Genomic DNA, 21,648 nt, shown 5'->3' on the forward strand with positions numbered 1-21,648 from the left:
GCTACCTTTCCTTTGGAATTTCAGGTAATTTAGGCTACTATTTTTTAATTATAATTTATGTTTCCAAAGAATGCAAAATATACATAAATCTGTTGGCAGTGTGTTGAATATTTATATTTTTTTCCTTATTTTACTAATAATCACAAAAATGATTAACATTTACATCATTAACATTTTACATAGGGCTTATTGTAATACAGGTACTCTCACTGCTGAAAATAAATAAAACTTTCATCTTTACAAAACCCTGTAATGTAAGTGATTTAATTTTTCTTGCATGTAAGAATACTGAGGTTCCAAGAAGTTAGATAATTAGGACAAGTCGTACAACTATTAAATTGCCAAGTTGACAGTCAGATTTGGTCAATTTTGTTTTAAAAGCTGAGCTCTTAACTTCTGAGCTTTAGAGTATATGCTATAAACAGAGTAAACACACTTTGTATGTATATACACAAAGATATGCATATATGTGTGTAATGTCTTTCCTGTGTCATACATGTAAAAAAACAGTTTAATTATCTTATACTTAAATGATTATCGTTATTTCTACAAATATTACTTGTCTACTCCAAAATGTCAAGTGTCAAAGCTGAATATATTTTATTAAGTTGTATAATAAAATGATATATTCTCAATACTATTTCTTCTCCATTGCTTTATGATGTCACATTTTATACTCAATTAATTTTGTAATTCTTTTCTATACTTTATCTTCTGTTTCATTGCTCTGTTTATTTTATGCTGTATACGATATCCGTAAGTTGTTGGTGCCGAAGTATATATTCATTTATTATAGGAAATTTTGATCAAGAGCCATTGTCTTCTGTAGTTTTTCTGTTAGATTTCTGTCATATTATTAATTTGTTGCTGCAGTGAATAAGAACGCTATTGATCTATCTGCATTGAAATTATATCAACCTAAACTGTTGATCAATTTTATGAATTAATTTCTTTTTAATTTAAAAATATTTAATTGTGTTTATTCATTTCCCAAAATGTCTAGACTCACAGTTGTCTCATTATTAGGATACAGCATTGAACCACAGAAGGTCTCTGTGCATTCACAGACTATATTCTATTGGGGACAGCAGAAAATAAGCAAATATATAACAGAATGGCAGCTGATAACAAGCGGAAAAAAATAAAGTAGGGCAAGAGGATTAAGCTTTATGGGTGCGGTTTGTTATAGTAATTATTTTATTATTGTTTTTGAAATTAGAGTAGTCCCTCTATTTTTAGTGTTTTTGTGTTTTATTCGCTTAAGTGTGTGTGTGTGTTTCCAGGAAACATTTTGAGGATTCTGGTCTTTCTTCTTAATATTTTCTATTAAGATATACAACATGAAAGTTTGGAGCTATTATATATTTAAGTCTTTTTTATCCAACACTGTCCAAACTCTCCTAAAATTCTCTTAGATCTGCATCATAACTTGTGCACTATTCACCATTTCTGAAGTCTTATTATTTCAATTCTGTATCCCTCTCTCACAATTGGTGAAATTGAATAAAATTTATTTACCAGTTCATTAATTCAATCTTCATTTAGGGACAATCTTTTATTCAGTCCATTTTATATTATTATTTCTTTAATTAATAAATTTAATTAATATATAATTAAAATTATTATTTTATAAGATCACCTGCAATGATTTCATAACTTATCATTATAGTTGTAATGCCACTTTTGGATAAAATTTGGATCTTATTCCACCCTTTATTCATTTTAAATTTTTTTCATATTACCTCAGTATTTCTGATGACTTTTAGCATGTACGTTTGCAAAACTGATTTCAAGCACCTGTAAGTGACTTCTATTTTCAGATACAGGAACAGATCTTGGAAGAATATGTTAAATTACTGAGATAATTTTTCACTGGCAGCCTTTACTCAATGTTGCCACTTCATATTATTAGGCTTTATTTTGATATGTTGTTCTATCCAATTTCCATATATGGGTACTTTTGGCTTCCTTTATGAGAGTTTTTAAAAACTAAGACCTTGCCTGCTATTCCATTTGAATTGGAAGTCAAACCATTGTATTTTGAGCATTTAATAAAATGATAAATGCTAAAAAATTATTCTTTTTCCTTTTGATAAAATAGTAATAGAATTCTAAAGTAAATTTGGCATTCCTTATTAACTACACATAAAGATACATATAACATTTATATGTAATTTTATTGTTTTGCTTTTGAAAATCAAGTTATACATGATTGAGGAAATAAGTGTGGATGTTTCCAATTTTTAAGGCCCCACCCAAATTAAATTTGTTTAAATTATTTGTTCCTTGATGGATTAATAAAAGAACACTTTGAGAAGACTTTTTCTTCATGCTTTGTGCTGGTTGTGATTTTTTGATGTTGTTTTCAATTGAATACAATTGTTAATATTTTCTAACATTTTTCACATTCTCCTTGGTATGTGCTGGTCATTAAAATTTTTCTATACTATGATTAATATAATTCAATAGTATTATATGTTTAACACAGATGCAAATACATCATCAATTTTAAAGTCTAATAAATCTTTTATAATTCCTTTAAACAACAGACACAGGATATTCTGCACTTGTTCTTCATTGAATAATATTTTCTGACAGTAATATTTTAAATTGCAAATAACAAACATTTGATTCATTTGGCAATTTTCTTATATATTGTTTTTCTGGTATGTTTTACTGTTGTTTTCTACTACTGTTCTTTTCTATTTGTCTTTTTTTTTAATATAATTATTTGTAATAGAATCAAATCAGAAAGTAATCTTATATATGAGAACTAGTAAGAGAAATATAAATAAATATAGATATAGATATATAATAGAAGAGCATATCTTTAAAATATGACTTTTATATTATGTCATTTGAGTTCATATAATTTTTGAATCCATATTTCATTATTTCTTATAATAAACTGGCTGAAATGCCACATTACTAGATGAATGAGCAATAAATATTTTGACACATTTCTACAAGTATTCTATGACTACATTGTTTCAAATTATAAAAGCAAATCAAGATATGAGTGTACAGAAAACTAGTTTCTTAAACAATGTAAACTTACATAGCACAATTGGTACTCTGTATCACAGTATAAAACTCTTAAACACAAAGTCCAGGGCTGCCCTTCCTCTATATGTACACTTCAATATGTTAATAATAAAAAGATGGTTACATCTTTGATATATTTTTGATATTACTCTAAGTACAAAATTATAGTTGCAGTTGCAAACAATTAAATTATTAAAAATGTAAATGTAAAAATACATCAATGCACACATTTTGCATATGATTATATAAATATATAGACTACATTCTATGCAGTATAAATATAAACTCAACATTATATAATGAAATGATTTGGCAGAATTTCTACAAACAGATTTGGAAGTTAACATACAGTATTATGTTTATTTTGTACCTATAGGACACTTTTCAGTACCTTGAATTTTTTTTAACATATTAAGAGAGACAATTTGCAAATCTGCTTTCCATGATACTTAAAAAAAACTCTTTAAAATAACTAATCAAATAAAACATCCAAATAAAAAAAAATATGTATTCATAATACCAGTACTCATTTGAATACTTCATACTGTGAAGTACATGTGAATGAACATCTCAGAGGGTTTATCTGGAAAAAAACTCCATCTGAGAACAATACATTGGCAGAGAAGTAAGGCATATTTAATTACTGTTATCAAAATAATTAAAATGCAGGTAGCTCTATTAATGCAAATGACATTTAACTAAAATTTGCACTTGCTAAAATTATGGTCCATTCCAAAATATCGCTTACAATCTCAAGCAATTAATCATGCTCATTATTCAGATTTTTCCTGTTTAAAGACAAAAGTTTATATTCATCCATGTTTTGGGAAAATTCAATATGCTGTGTATAAAAGTGCAATTCTTCAACTATTTCCATATTTATATTATTTTTTAAATTGATTAAGTGCTCATTTTGAATGACAAATTTAGGCAATACAACATAAAATAAAATAAATTCTTAAAATTTTATTAAAATATAAGAACAAAACAAAATAAAATTAATATAAGAATATTAAAATAAACTGTTATGGTATCTGGTTACTAATGAACAGAAAACATTATATGAAATCTGAATAATATTAACTCTTCCTGCTTTGATAAAATGAAGTAAAATGTATTGAAACCTTATTATTTTCCAGTGTGACTCTATTTTTTCACTTTAATATATTTATATTAATTTCAACATTAAGAAGCAGAAAGACAAGAACCTTTTTTACAAATATAATGAATTATGCATTCCAAGGAATCATAATCTGTTCAATTCTTGGAATATTCACAGTTGATGTACAACAAATATTAATTTAACATTCTTCCCCTTTTAAAAGTACAAATATTATAGTGCATGATGTGTTGGGTTATTAATTTTCAATAAATTAATATGAAGCTCTTTAAGTGGACTGTAGGTAATAGAGAGGAACTAGATTGCTATGAGTTTTTATTTTTTCCTTAAAAAGAGACTGTCAAAGACAACTCAATACCTATTTTCAGCATTTAACTGAAATTTTACTCCATTAATTATAAGTGATACTAATTTATTAATTATGTATCAAGTGCTAAGTCCAACCACTAATAATTCATTATGTGCAAAGTCTTAATACTCTTAATTAACTTAATAACCCTATGACATAAAAACGGTTATCCTTATTTAACATATTACAAAGTTAATTAACATGTTTATGATACAACCTAATAAATGATATATTATTTTTTTAACACTATTATAACAAATTACCACATACTTAATGACTTAATATAACACACATTTATTATCTTACAATCCTATAGGCCAGAAATCCAATACGAGTCTCAGTGGGCTAAAATTAAGGTAAGAGCCTGACTGCATTCCTTTCTGGAGGCTCTAGATATGATTAGTTTCTTTGTCTTTCTCAGCTTCCAGTGGCCATCCACTTTCCTTGACCTAAGGAGGTCATCCTTTTTCTTTGGCTTATGACCTTCTGCATAGCCAGCGATATCATAACACTCTAACCCTTCTTTCATCCTAACTTTTAAGAAAGCATCTCATATTTTGATGACTCAAGTGACCTACACGGGATTCCCCTGCATAATACAGAATAATCTTACCTTCTCGAAGTTCTTAATTTTAATTATATCTACAAAGTATCTTTTGGAATGTAAGCTAATGTATTCATAGGTTCCGATGATTAGGACATGGACGACTTTTGGGGACATTATGCTATCTATCACAAATGATAATCCTAAAGATCAAGTTCAGATCTTTTCCCAAAATATAAAACACTGATGAAAGAAACTGAAGAAGACACAAATAAATAGAAAGATAGCACGTGTTCATAGATTGAAAAGAATATTGTTTAAATGTCCACTCTACTGAAACCAATTTATATATTCAATGGAATTCCCAACAAGGTTCCAATGGCATTTTTTACAGAAATAGAAAAAATAATTGTAAAATTTGTACAGAACCACAAAAGACCCTAAATAGCTAAAGCAATCTTGAGCAAGACAAACAAGCTAAAGGCAGCACACTTTATATTATAAATCTATAGTAATCAGTATTGTACCAGCATAAAAACAGACACATAGACCACAGTATGAAGCACCCAGAAATAAACTCATGCATGTAAGGTCAACTAATCTTTGACAAAGGTGTCAAGAATACACAATGGAGACAGGATAGTTTCTTCAAAAAGTGGTATTGAGAAAACTGTATATATACACGTGAAAGAATAAAATTAGGTCTTTAACTTATATCATAGACAAACCTCAAAATAGATTAAAGACTTAAATGTAAGACCTGAAACCATATTGGCTATTTCTTAATCCTATCATTATTCAGCCATGCTATTGAATGCTTAATATGTTTTATTTCGAATAATGATAGCAACACTGTAAGGGGAAATTATTATCTCCTTTGTAATGTAAAAACATTGATAGAAAACAGTTCAAAATTTTCAAGTACTGTTTCCTTTCAAAGAAAAATAATGCATTTAAAACATCAAATTATAATCTTGTTTCATGAAGAATGGAAATAAAATAAATATTAAGTTTACGTAGATTTAACGAGCTCCTTCAGGAAAAAGATTATAGATGGTTCTCCATCACATTCTTGGCAACTAACACACTGAATTTACTAAAACCTTATGACACTTTAAATTCACCTAAATTAGCTTTGAAAATCAAAGTTCTGACATTTGAGCCCATATTATTTGACAATCTTATAAAATTTGGAAAAAATTAAAAATACTAGATGTAACATTTAAAATACTAGACAAATTTTTTTATTAAGAATGCTTATGAATACATCAAGTTGCTATAGAAACAAAGATTAATATTTTTCTGTCATACAATCTAAAAGAGAGTAAATATTTATTCTGTTTTATTTTATATTCATTGGTAAACAAGTATATGTTTTGGTCTTATATTTGAGAGTGTTTATCAACATATTTTAATTTAAATTTAAAAAAATATAGGCAACCTTTTAAATATTAATATACTTGAAGTTCATCATCATTTGAAGTTCAATATCATTATCTATTTAACTATAAGAATATGAATAAAAACAAAGACTATGACTAACTTACATACTTTTATAACATTAAAATTAATAAAATAGACCAGATTATGATTTAAATGAGCTTAATAAAATAAAAATTAAGTGTACCATTTCCAATTTCAGCTCAGACATATAAAGAACTTCAAAGTTGTCACTCACAATCTTACACTAGAAAAAACTAAACAAACTGAAATTCAACATTTTTCTCAGATCCATTAGGAAATGGAGATTGCAAAGCAAACCACCATCTCAATATGTGGAGAAATAGGCAAATTCAGAGAGACAACCAAGATCTTCTTACCTAAAGTAGAAGCCACTAGAGTCTTAAACTGGTAGGAACATTTAAAGGGTATTTTGATGAATTTCTTGAGCCTGAGTAGACTAGCATGGGAGTAAGAAACTCCTCACTTTAGTCTTAGGGAGAAGGTGCTACACTTTTGTGGGTTTAACCTCTAGGAACCCTACCAGGTACTCAGAGTGAAGGTCAAAAAAAGATCCCTTCATGGATCTGGAACAAGGAGGTGAATATAATTATCCCTTTAAAAATAACCACAGTGCTGTCCACAACAAAGCCTGGCTCTCCAGTGAAAATGACCTTACCAGAGGCTGACACAGTTTGAGGTAGGACATTTCTTCAGCAACAGCTCATTCTAGACTTTCTGTATCAACTGAGGGGAAAACAAATAAAAAGTTATATCAAATAAAGAGACATCTGTGAAGATCATAGACCCACTGAATGACTGAGATAAAAAATAAGATTACAGAAAATTATTCCTTTTCCTCACTTTACCACTACACCAATAGAGCTTCAGTATAATAACAGTGAATTACATAGGGAAGCCCCAAGCTCAGAGAGGAGACAAAAACAAATGAATCAGAGGAATTTAAAGGCTATTCTAGTTAAACTACTGCAAACATTAAACACAGCCTATTTCTAGTCTCCCACTGAAATCTACTTACCGGTTCTTATTGCCAGATACTGTTCTACAACTTTCAAAAAAAAAAAAAAAAGACATGTCAAAAAGTAATAAAAAACACAATCTAAAAGGACAACATGAACATAATAACAAGAATCATGTATTGAACACAAATATTAAAATTATTAGACAAGGGATTTAATATAACTGTAAATAATATATTAAGAGCACTAATGGGAAAAAAAATAGATAGAAAATATGCATGAACATATGGATAGTGTAAACTGGGAAACAGAGCCCCTAAAAAAGAATGAAAAAATAATAGAAATAAAAACACTGTAACAGAAATAAAGTATGATTATTCTGGTCTCATCAGTAGATTGATCTTGGCCAAAGAAAAGCATCAATAATATTGAAGATAGACTAGTAGAAACATATCAAACTAAAATTCAAAGAGAATAAAAAGAGGAAATAAATTTCGAAAACCATGAAGTACTTTCAAAAGGTCTAACATTCATATGATTGAAATACCAGATGCAGAAGAAACAGAAGACATCTTTAAATTAATGATGGCTATAAATTTTCCTAAGTTAATTAATGATCAAACCAAAGATCTAGTAAACTCAGGAAAGGTAAACACCAAGAAAAATTCACCTAAGGGATTTTGCAAATTAAACAGCACATTTCTAAATAGCAATGGGTTGAAAAAAAAAATATATTTTAAACTAATTGAAAGATAGCAAAATTTATGAGATACAGCAAAAGAATTGCATAGAGAGAAAATATTAACATTAAATGTATATATTTTTAAAAAAGAATAAAGGTCTAAAATCAATAATCTAAACTTTGATCTTAGAAAGCTAGTAAAAAAAAAAAAGGATTTTTTTTTTCCTTTTAAAAGGATGGTAAAAGATATTTCACAAAAATGGAAAGTTAAACCAAACATAAGAAAATAAATAAAAATCAATGAAATCAATGAAGTTGAAAACAGAAAGACAATAAAGAATATCAACAAAACCAAAAGCTCATTCTTTGAAGCCATCTGGGAGTCACCAGAAGTGACTAGCTCCTCTTAAAGAGACCATGCATAGACTTACTACCTGATGAACACACTTGCTCTAACCTCCAGTGCAAGGGCAGTAGCTTCAAAGGTACCAGAGACATATGGGGAGAAACTGAATTGTCTGGCTTCATAGTAAGAGCTGGAAGGGCAGCTTTCTCCCAGACAGAAGTGCTGGCAAAAGTCATTTTCCCTTGTCGAGCCCTCCCCTCACCCAGGGTGCGCAAGCAGGGGACCACTATATCTGAGTCTCCATCAACCTAGCCAACACTGGTCACCTACCCTTCCCAACTTGAGGTCCCAACCAAGTAGCTTCCAGTGGCTTTTCCATATAAATGGCCTGTTTTGGCTTATGCTATGGATTTTCTTGAAATCTCTCAAAAGTTCACAACCCACAACAAGCAGTATCTGGTCTTCTCTTGCCTATACCTCTTATTAAGCAGCCCAAGCCTGGCACTAGTGGCAACTGACCTCAGTTCACAGCTTACACTCTCCTAGGCATCTCCAAGCCCAGCACAAGTGGCAACCATCTTCAGATCACTTGTAGCTCATATCAAGTGTCCCGGGGCAGGGCACAGGTAGTGGCTAATCTTAATCTGCACCTGAGTCCCTCTCAAGAGGTCCCCAAATCAACATACCTGATGGCTAGCTTTGGACCACACCAAACTTCCACTCAACCACCTCTCCAAATGACACACCCAAAGGGCAGACTGAGCAGGCACCAGAGCCTCACTAAAGCAAATCCTGCTTTGTAAGTTCAACTCCTGCATAATAGTTCCTCCACTGTAGTCATGGCCAGTCCTCACAACTAATTAGCTGAGGGTCAATCCTTCCTACTGACATGAAAACAGCAACCAAGGCTCAACTATATCAGGAGTGCACACATGACCCACACAAGGGACACACCTGAAGCACTCAGCTAAAGTGACAAGGGACACTGGGCCACTGGGCCCCACAGGACACTTACAATATAACTCCACTTTACTGAGACTGAGAGACATAGCAGTTCTACCTAATACATAAAAACAAAAACAAGGAGGCAAGAAAATGAGGAGACGAATATGTCCCAAATGAAAGAACAGAACAAAGCTCCAGAAAAAAAACTAAACAAAATGGAGACGAGCAATCTACTAGATGCTGAGTTCAAAACAATGGTTGTAAGTATGCTCAATGATCTCAGTGAGAACTTCAACAAAGAGATAGAAAACTTAAAAATGAAGATAGAAAACATAAAAAAGAACCAATCAGAAGTGAAGACTACAGTAATTGAAATAAAGAATACATAAGAGGGATTCGACAGTAGATTAGATGAAGCAGAGTGTTGAATCAGCAATTTGGAATATAAGGTAGCAGAAACCACCTAATCAGAACAGTAAAAAGAACAAAGAATCCAAAAAAATCGAGGATAATTTAAGGGGTCACTGGGACAACACCAAGTATACCGCATTCGTATCATAGGGGTACTTGATGGAGAAGAGAGAAAGCAAGGAATTAAAATCTTGTTTAAAGAAGTGGCAAAAAAAAAAAAAAGAAATTCTAATCTGGCAAAGGAAATAGACATACAAGTTCAGAAAGCACAAAAAGTGCCAAACAAGATGAACCCATTGAGGCTCACACCAAGACACATCATAATTAAAATGCCAACGATTAAAGACAAAGAGAGAATCTTAAAAGCAACAAGAGAAATGCAGTTAGTTACCTACACAGAAGCTCCCATAAGACTGTCAACTGATTTTTCAACAGAAATTTGTGTGCCAGTAGAGACTGGTGCAAAATATTTAAAGTGATAAAAAGCAGGGAACTACAATCAAGATTACTCTACCTGGCAAAACTATCATTTAGAATCGAAGGACAAATAGTTTACCAGACAAGGAAAAGCTAAAGGAGTTCATTACCACCAAACCTGTATTATAAGAGATGTTAAAGAGACTTCTTTAAGAAGAAGAAAAATATCAACATTATGAATAAAAAATGGCAATAACTACATATCTATCAATAATTACTTTAAATGTAAATGGATTAATTGCTCAAGTTAAAAGACTTAGGATGGCTGAATGAATAAGAAAAAAACCCTTACATATGTTGCCTACAAGAGACTAACTTCAAATCACAGGACACACACAGAATGAAAGTAAAGGGATGGTAAAAGATATTTCACAAAAATGAAAACAAAAGAAAACAAAAAACCTAGATTGTTAATACTTACACCGGACAAAATCGACATTAAAACAAAGGCTATAATAAGAGACAAAGAAGTACCCAAAGAAGTCTCAGTTCTGGGTATTTATCAACATTAATACAAAAGACTACTTCGAAAGGACATGTGCATCCATATGTTCATTGCATTATTATTTACAATAGCCAAGATATGAACCCAACATGGGTTTCTATCAATGGATGAATGGATAAAGAAGTGGTGCTACATACATACAATAGAATATTCCTCAGCCTAAGAAAGAATAAAATCTTGCCATCTGCAGCAACATGGATAGACCTAGAGGGTTTTATGCTGAGTGGAGTAAGTCAGACAGAGAAAGACAAATGTCATATGATTTACTTATCTGTGGAACCTAAAGAACAAAATAAACAAAAGAGAAACAAGTTCATAGATTTGATGGTCGTCAGATGGGAGGGAGGTTGCAGGGATGAGTGAAAAAAGAAACAAGGTTAAGAAGTATAAATTGGTAGTTATAAAACAGTCATGGGTTGTAGAGTATAGCATAAGAAATATAGTCAATAATATTATAATAACTATGTATGGTATCAGATGGATACTAGATTTATCAAGGTGATCATTTCATAAGTTATATAAATGTCTAATCACTATGTTGTACACATGAAACATATAATATTGTATGTCAACTACGATTAAAAATAAAATATTTAAAAACAAATTTTGAAAAGACAACAATCTGAGCTATAAATACACTAATTTATTTAATTAATTTCAACAAAAAATCGGTAAGTTTTATTTTATTAAAATTAAATCTTCTGCTCTATGAAAGACATTGTTAAGAGAATGAAAATATAATCCATAGACTGGGGCAAAATATTAGTAAAACAAATATTTGATAAATCACATGTCTAAATATGTGATTTAGACATGTTTAGGCATGTCTAAACAAATAAATAATCTTAAAACCAAGCAATTGAAAAGTAAACAAACCCTTTAAATATAAGATCTGAGCAGACAACTTGGCTGAAAATATATACAGATGGCAGATAAGTATATGGAAAAATGTTCAATATCTATTGTCATTAAAGAACTTCAAATGACAACAAAAATGGAATACTATTACACACCTATGACATGAAAAAAGAAGAAAAAAAAATCCCAGTACATATTGCTGGCAATTATGCAGAGAAAAGGAACTCTTTCATGCTGGTGTACATCCAAAATGGCACAGCCACTTTGGAAGACAAGTTGACAGTTTGTTATAAAATTAAACAGAATCTTAACATATGATCCAGTAATCATACTCTTAGATTTGAAAACTTATGGCCATGCATGAACTTGCATGCAGATGATTTTAAAAGCTTTATTTACAATTGTCAAAACTGGAAGCAACCAAAATATCCTTATGTAGGAGACTGAATAAACAGTCGTGGTACATCTATACATTGGAATTTTTTTTGGCAATATAAATAATGACCCAACAAGCCTCCAAAATACATTGATGAATCTTAAATGCACATTACTAAGTTAAAAAAAAAAACAATCTAAAAGTACTCCACAGTGTACATACTATTTGATTTCAATTACTATGACATTCATAAAAGGCAGAAAAATAGATTAGTGGTTCTCAGGAATTTTGGAAGCAGTTAAGGTAAATCTATGAAGCAGAGAACATTTTTTTTTAGGGTGGCAGAAATGTTCTGTTACTATACAATAGATACGTGACACTATGCATGTGAAAAGCTATTTCACAACACAAAAAAAGAGAACCTTAATATATGCAACAAAAACAGTAATTTAAAAAGTCAGGGGATCTCAGGGTGAAGTATAAAAGTGAAAAGGAGACAATTATACTATAATCTTACAAATAACCTCACTGAACAGGAAATGGCAAAAAATCATGCTGACCTTAGTAACTTTGGAAATAGAGTCTGTAAGACTCAAGCCAGATGGAAATGCATATAAGTATTGTCCTTCAGTTGATAAAGTTGGTTTCCATGGAAACATGGGTTAATATTCTGTTACTTCTAACATATATACTGAAAATGAAGAATTGAATAAATCGATGGTTAATGGAGGGAGCCAGACATCCAACTTTTAGAGTTAGGGGTTACAGATTAGTCAAAGGTAGAGACTAGGATAATCTATATGATAATAGAGCTGGAAACATCAGTATGAACTCATGTTTACCTTAATACAGATACAGATGATCACATATATAAAGATTTATTACTAAATGTATAGATATATGGGTTAATATATACATATATATCTCCTTGATTTATCAGCAGAGAGGACCCAGAAATAATGACTCTCCAATACTAAGCACACCTAGCACTCAGATATTAGTTCTTAATACCATTCTCCAGTAAAAGGAACTGAGACTATTTGGAGAAGTGGTTGTTTCTACACCGGGGCAGAAAATAATCAAGATAAGCCTGGAACATTTTGGAGTCTTTAAGAGTAAGGGAGTGCTAATACACACACACACACACACACACACACACACACATGCACACACACACACACACATGCACAGTGATGGGGGAATCAAAGGAACACAGGAACCAACTGAAAGATCTCCCAATGTTCATAACTAGAATAATTTGAGATAGAAGATGATAGATAGATAGATAGATAGATAATAGATGATTGATAGATAGATGGATAGATATTCAATTATAATCCAAAGTATGAAATAAAAAATAAATGACCCCATAGTGATATAAATAAATGTTCGAATAAGTTAATAATTGAAAATGAAGAGACAAAATTCCCATGCAGTAGAATTCCAAATAATTTCTGTAAATACTTCATCCTCAAGAATGTTAAGGATAAGTTCCTATACTCTAAGAGTGGACTGTGCATAGTGACTTCATTTAAAATATGCAGTACGAAAAGGAAAAGAAAAGAAAAGTAACTTTTTTTAAACAGTACCTCAGCCAGATAATAAAGGTTAACATATTATAATAAGTCATACTGAGAATGTGGTTTTTTTTGGTATGACATTATATAATTACACTTTACATTTGTATTCTTATTTCTAAGAACACACAAGTTTAGTCCAATCATTAGAAAAACATTAGGCAAATCCCAATGCAGGAATAATGTACAACTATCTGTACATTATAAAGACTAGGAAAAAAAAAAAAACATTCCAGCGATAAGCGAGCCTTACTTTTTGCATAGTAAGGATAAATATATAGATTGAATTGCCAAAGTCACCAACATAAGGAAAGTCTAAGAAATTGTCGCTGCTAAGAGGAGCTTATGGAGACCTGATAACTAAATATATCCATGCCTTCCTAGATACAAATGAAAACTGGTAAAAGCTAAAAATCTGACAAGAAATAAGAATTTTAGTTAATAATAATCTATCAATGTTGGTTCATTAATTGTAACAATTATGCCATACTACTGTACAGAACAGTTTCAGTTGAATTCCTCTAAACAATATGTTAAAATAGAAAGTTTTCAAAGAGTTACTTAAAAATAAGATTATCACTCCCGCAAATACTGAGACTCAAAAATCTTAGATATGACAACTCCTCCTACCTCTTAGTCATTATTTGTCTTTGGTCACTAATATAACTTTACTTTGAGATATGAACCAGAAATCTGTATTTTCCTTTACATTCCCACTACTCACCATCTGTAAGCCCTTATCATTCTCTCCAGAATTTATTTTCAAAAATAAGAAAGTGTGGTAAAAATATAGAAGGCATGATATTTAAAGTCAGACACAATCTGAATTAAACTTATGTTGCTCTGTTCTAGCTGAAACTTTGATATAGTAGATTAAACGTTTATGTCTCCCCTAAATATATGTTGGAATCCTAACTCCCAATGCACTATCTTTAGGAGGTGGGGACTAGGTGATTAGGTAATGTGGGCTGAGCCCTAATGAACGATATTAGTGCCCTATCAGATAAGACTGTGAAGAGCTCCCTCACTCCTTCCAAAAAGTTGGCAGTCTGCAACATGGAACAGAGCTCTCACCTGAACTCGACCATACTGACGCCCTGATCTCAAACTTTCAGTCTCCATTAACTATGAGAAATAAATTTCCGTTGTTTATAAGTCATTCAGTCTATGTACTTTGTTACAATAGTCGGAACTCACTAAGACATTAGATGTGCTGCCTAATATACTTAAACTCAATAACCTTATATGTAAAAATGAAAACAAATGTATATAGTATTGTCAGAAAGATTAAATGAGATGTTGCATGTAAAAATACCTGGCATATACATTAGTGGTCCATAGATAAAAGTCCATTGTACTATTTACTATCTCATACAAGCAATTTAAATGTCCTTTTAAGGACAGCATACTAATTTACTTTCTATTTTTTTCTCTGCCTAACTTGATGACTTATATCTGGACTACTTTACACGAGGCCATGTTTCTAAAATTATCTGAAATTGATATACTCCTTAGAGAAACATCAAAGCTGATAAAGACTAGGAAAAAAAAACAAACATTCCAGCGATAAGCGAGCTTTATTTTTTGCATAGTAAGGATAAATATATAGATTACATAATCATCTAATGTAAAGAGATGAATGCTTTGGAATAGCGGTATCCTAGATATGGTATTTTTGCTGAAACAACAAAAAAAGTAGTATATGATAATTAATAATAACAGAATGAACAGCAATAACAGTGACAACTCTGCTAACTCTATGCCAGGCATAGTGCAAGTGAAAGGATCAGCTTATATCTTTTTCATTACCCTTATGCTGACTCCCCTAATTGAGTGTCAAGCAAGAAGGCTAACAAAAGTCTTCCTCTGTTTATTACCTAAAATGTACTATCATGGCATTTTCCTATGCAAGCCAGATTTACAGAGCAATATGTCTTCCCCCTGTCTACTTATAATTCTTGGTTAAAGGCTGAGAATCATGTAAAGCATTTTATGCAATAAAATGTTTCAGATAAGGCAACTTTCCATTTTCCTGCAAAAAGATGTCAAGGTGAATGCCTTCAGATTCATTCAGTTAAATTCAATAGAAGAAAATTTTCAGTGACTGTAGGAAAGACATTAGCAGAGATTAGAGGTGGTTGAATGATAGTATTGATGATGTAGAAACAAGAATTAGACACGGTCTTTGCATTCACTTTACCTAGAAACCTGTCCATTATAGATGTATTAAAAAAAAACCTTGGACTATCCTAGGCAAATTATGTTCTATTCTTTTTTTAAGAGAAATGGAGAAGTTTTGAAAAATTGAGTATTAATTTTGATTTATAAAGATGGCATTTCTTGAATGTCTTTTACCTTTGATCTGCCTTTTTCTGGCCTAATCCTTTTCAAATTTAATTGCTTTGAGCACTGTTACATAGTTCATCCTTAAGGGAAGAGAAAAAAATTGATACAAATAGGCATTACATAGAGCTCAATTAGAAAGTATAAAATTTCTTTTGTGTTTTAGAATATGATTCCTGAAGAGGTGAAGGCTATCTATTCTATTCTATATTGTATGAAGCTGGGACAAAACTAAGCTGTTTCTTGACTTAACACAGATCAAATTTAAAATATGTATCCCTACACTCAAGCATAATTAAAAGTTAATTTAAATCTTCTATTTAAAATGTTAAAAAAAAAAGATTATATTCATAAGCTAAAAAAAAAAACTTAGATCAGTAGAATTTTTCATCACTAAATATCTCATGGCCCTAACACAAAACACTCCCAAATCTCTCTTTCTTCCATCTCCCACTTCCCCTCAACTGTCTTTCACACCCTCTCCTCACTGTTTGCCATATTTCTTGCTTGTTCAAATTCTAGTTCTTTCCTCCAGAAGACATTCCTTTGTTATTAACAGTTTTAATCAATCATGTTGGTCTCTGTACTTTCAGACTCTCCCACTAGAATATTTTTACTGAACAGGAGTCAGAGAGCTTATGATGAGACAAATGTTTTTCATATGGTGCATTTAAATAAATAGGCAACAAGATAGCATTCTCTTGATTTTTCACAAGTACTCAACCCCACAATGTTCAAGTTTATGGAGTGTGTACTGTGATTACCAGTATCAATGAGTGATCTTACATAGAATTGGGGACCCTGGCACTTCTCACACTAGATTAGGCTCACCTAGATAATTTAGTATACTCTCCCTATTTTAAGATCTATAACCACAATAGCATCTTAAAGACACTTTTTGGCAAGTAAAGTAACATATTCACAGCTTTCAGTGATTTGAACATGGACATCTCGGAAGACTGGCAGTTAAGGCAGGGGCATTTGCCTCCCATCAGATTAAAACTAATAATATTCAGCCAGCAAGTAAAGCCTGTATTGCTAATAAAATGCAGCAAGTAAAACCAGGGCACCACCTGGTTTACCACTTGCATGTCAATTACCAACTTTAAATAATCGGTATCAAGACTTTAATAAATGGCCTCTGAACAATGTATGGTTTATGTGAAAGATATACTGTTACTGTGAAATAATTAGGAAAGTTTAAATTGAATCTAAATGAGATGTGTAGTCATTTTACTTACAGAGGAGCCATTTAGATCATGGAACATTACTCAGATATTTATATAATCTCAGCATTTTCAGAACATATTGATTAAAAATTATATAAAATAAATATTATTTTAAAATGTGTGCTTTTATTTCTTTGATATTATTGCGATCTGAAAAATGTCACATTATTCTTTTTCAGAATTTGCCTTAACTAAAATATCAAACAAACAATAAAAGAGAGAAAACTAAATTCTACTCTGGATTTAAGTAATAAGCCCTTCATAATAAAATTATGTAATTAATTGCAATCATTCAAATAAAATGCTTACCTTGGATTGTTTCATTTAAAACCTTTAACAAAAAGAGTTGTTAACTGACATCTTTTTTCAAACATTTAATCTGTCATCTATGTTTAAAGTTTCGAATGTCATTTATCATGAAAAATTACAAAAAACATTTTAAAAATTTTTAAATAGGATTTCATATTCCTTCTACTATGATATGAAGATAGCGTACCTGTTTTTTTAGCCATGGCCTTATTAAGCATGATTCAGCAATAACATCTTTCTGAGTTACTATTTCAGGAAGTCAGATTTGCTCCATTAACTGCAATGTAGAAAGACAGCTCTGAAAATAGAAGATAAAAAAAATTTAGGTACATCAACTAAACCTTTTGAATTTTCCATTGTAACATCAAAACACATTCTGACCAAACTATTTAATATTAAACCTCAAGGAAAGAACTCTAACGTTAATTTTCAACTTCTATGTCAATGGAGGGGATTCTCGTCTCAGCTACAGAAATTGTGTGGCACAAATAAAAAAGACAACTCCAGGACTCCCAACATAGCTCCACAGTTTCTTTTTTATCCCATGGAGCTACTCTGACTTAAGTTAACAGATGGGGTTCCTGAGTAAGATGCATAGTTACCTTATTTACAAAAGAGCCATTTAGATCTAGGGAACCACCATTTTAAACTCAGTTATTTGTATAACTTTCATGACATTTTGCAGAGCTTTATGCCTCATAAGTTCTTAAATTCCAGGTCTTTTATATTAAGTAATTCCAGACAACCAGGTCCATTCTGTTGAAAGCACTCTACACATAGAGATTCTCCTCCTATGAAAACCAATTAAGTTATTTACCAGGAAGTCTGTCATAAACATTTCTACAAAAGATCTGACAGGTTCAGCTGCCTTTCTTTTCTTGGAAGTGTCTCACCTCCAGAATAACAGAATGACTTTTTAACCCTTTTTCATTACACACACATATATATATATATATATACGTATATATATATATATGTGTGTGTAATTTCTCAATTTGCCACCAAGACAAAAGCAAAATGAAAAAGAGTTTATTTTATAATATTAAATATTCTTAAAAGTTTTTGATTTTTCTCCCATTCTGTGCAACACAATTTTGACTGTATTTTCTGATAGAAATTAATTGTGAATGTTTTCTCTCTGTGTGATCCTAATATATACATATTACCTTTGTGACTGTAGGGGCCCTAGAAACAATACATACAAGTATAATATGACTCTGATAAAGTATTTCACCAATATTTAAGAAACTATTCAGATTTTATTTTCCATGTTTTAGTGTTAAATATCTTCCTTACCTCTTTGAACAAAAGTAATTATTTTAAATAATTTTGGCTCTTCTATGACTGGTTTATTTCATTTAATGAAATAATGCCCTCCAGATTCATCCATATTTTTACAAATGATATGTATCATTCTTTTTTAAAGGTAAATAATATTCCATTGAATGTACATGCCATACTTTATCCATTCATTGTAGATAGACATTTAGGTCGTTTCCATATCTTGGCTATTATGAATTATGCTGCAATGAACATGACAGTACAGATATCTTTTCAAGTTCTGACTTAATTTCTTTTGGATATATACTCAGAAATGGGATTGCTATATCATGTGGTAATTTCTATTTTTATTCTTTCAAGGCACCACAATACTGTTTCCTATAGTGTCTGTACCATTTTAGATTCCCACCAAATTGTCCAAAGATTCCAATTTCTATGCATCCTTGTCAATAGTTATTTATTTATTTATTTTTTTAATAGCCATTCTAACATTTGTGAGGTGTTATCTCAATGTGGTTTTGATTTGCATTTCCCTGATAAGTGTTGTTGAGCATCTTTTCAAGTATCATCTTAGGTTTTGGTCATCTGTATGTCTTCTTTGGAGAAATGTCTATTCAAGTCCCTTGTCCATTTTTTAAATAAGATTATTCGTTTTTTTGTTATTGAGTTGTAGGAGTTGCTTATATGTTTTGGATATCAATCCCCTATAAGATATATGGTTTGCAAATGTTTTCTCCCATTCTGTATGTTGCCTTCTCACTCTGTTGATCGCTCCTTTACCATGCAGAAGCTTTTTAGTTTGATGTAGTCTTACTTGTATAATTTTGCTTTTGTTACTTGTACTTTTGATGTCATATCCAAACAAATCATTTCCAAGTCTAATGTCATAAAGCTTTCCCCATGTTTTCTTTTAAGGGTTTTCAGTTTCAAATCTTGTTTAAATATTTAATCAATTTTGAGTTGATTTTTGTATACAGTGTAAGATAAGGGTCCACCTTCATTCTTTTGCTTGTGGATAACCAGTTTTCTCAACACTATTTGTTGAAGAGACTGTCCTTCCCCATTATATTTTTAACACCCTTGTCAAAGATCATTTGAAAGTATCAATTTATATAAAGTATCTAAAATAGTCGAATTCACAGAAACAGAGACTAGAATGGTAGCTGTCAAGAGTTGGGAGAGGGTAAAAAAGGAGTTTTGTTAAAAAGATATAAAGTTTTAATCATACAAGACAAGACGAGTAAGTTCTAGAGACCTGCTGTACTACAGTGTGCCTACAGTTAACAATGTATTTTGTACTTAGAATTTGTTAAAAGAATAGATCTCACATTGTGTTCTTATCACATTAAAAAAATAAAATAATTAAATTTGATTCTGTATACTCAAATATGAGAATTTTAGTAACATATCTTAATTTTGTTTTTAAGTTTTTTTTTTTCTCAGTAGACTAAAAAGAAAAACAGGTGCTTAATTTCTTCTTTAGTTGAGATAGGATATCACTACTGAGAAAATACCCAGTGGCTGTATGAATGTTAATTTACACTGTATGCAGAAATTCACTTACTCCCTCACCAAGCAACTCATTAAGCTTAATTATAATTTGTCTCAATTTGATAATATCCATGGAATAAGACAGGTAAAATTTTCATGCCTATGGGCAATTAAATTCTTATCAGTTTGTATTTATTACTCTAGTGTATTGTTATTCAAACTTCACACTTATAATAGACATTTGAAAATGTTACCTTAAAAATATATACTGGGATAAAAATTTTTCATTTATGACTTTTTAGTAGAATACACTTTTGAGTTCATAATCAATCGTATCTGGATACAGTTTTGACCCAAAATATAACTAATGATTGACTTCTTTAACTGCATGTAACCACTCAAAATGTAATTATTGTTTAACACTTATTCAATCATCTTGTTTTAACACAATATTTTACAAGCTATTACAGTTTTAAAGTAAGATGTCTTAGAATCAGTTATCAATCTTTGACTGCATATTTGCCTGGGGATACATTGTAATAAAACAATGTAGTTAAAAAATTTCAAGGCATATTTTTAAATACCATCAATTGTTAAAAAAGGTTGAAGATTCACACATGCACTTTTTAACAAAAATGTTTCAGTAGTCCCTTGTTGCTTTTCATATAGTATCGAGTGCCTGAAAGCAGTAAAGATCTTGTCCTTAATTTGTGAAAAATACAACATCTGTAATGTGCAATGAATCAAAGTACAATAAAATGAGGTATTCCTGTACATTTTGACAGGAGAGCTCTAAATTTAAATGTGGATATTACACGAGATGAATAATAGCTAAAAGACTATAAAATATTGGGTTATCAATAAATGATAATTTTCTTTTTATTTATTAAGTTTTGTTGAGCTAATATGTGGAAAGAATAATTGATAGAAATAATTAGAATTTTTAATAAATCAGATATTAAGAAGAAAATAAAGCTGTTTTCCTCTAACTCAAATTCTAGTTTTCACAAGTAAATCTATTTAATCATGTATTATCATTCCATTAGGAATAGTATATATGCAAGCACATACAGATACACATTATATGTATGTACACTGAATAAGCCATTTGTATTACTCATTATTGAGTTTAAGTATATAAACTTGTTTGAATATTTAGGCAAGTCTCATTAATTTTATGTGCACTTTTAGGAAATAGATATGTTTTCACTTTCTGTTACAAAAGTTTAGTCACAAAGAGAAATGAAATCATTGATTAGAATGCCCAGTCCAAGATATCCAACAACAACTGAAGTTACCTTTTATTATAGAGGATAAATTTCCAATTGCACTTACTTTCG

The sequence above is a fragment of the Pteropus medius genome, unplaced genomic scaffold, assembly GCF_902729225.1.
Source record: "Pteropus medius unplaced genomic scaffold, Ma_sr-lr_union100, whole genome shotgun sequence".
Taxonomy (NCBI): Eukaryota; Metazoa; Chordata; class Mammalia; order Chiroptera; family Pteropodidae; genus Pteropus; species Pteropus medius.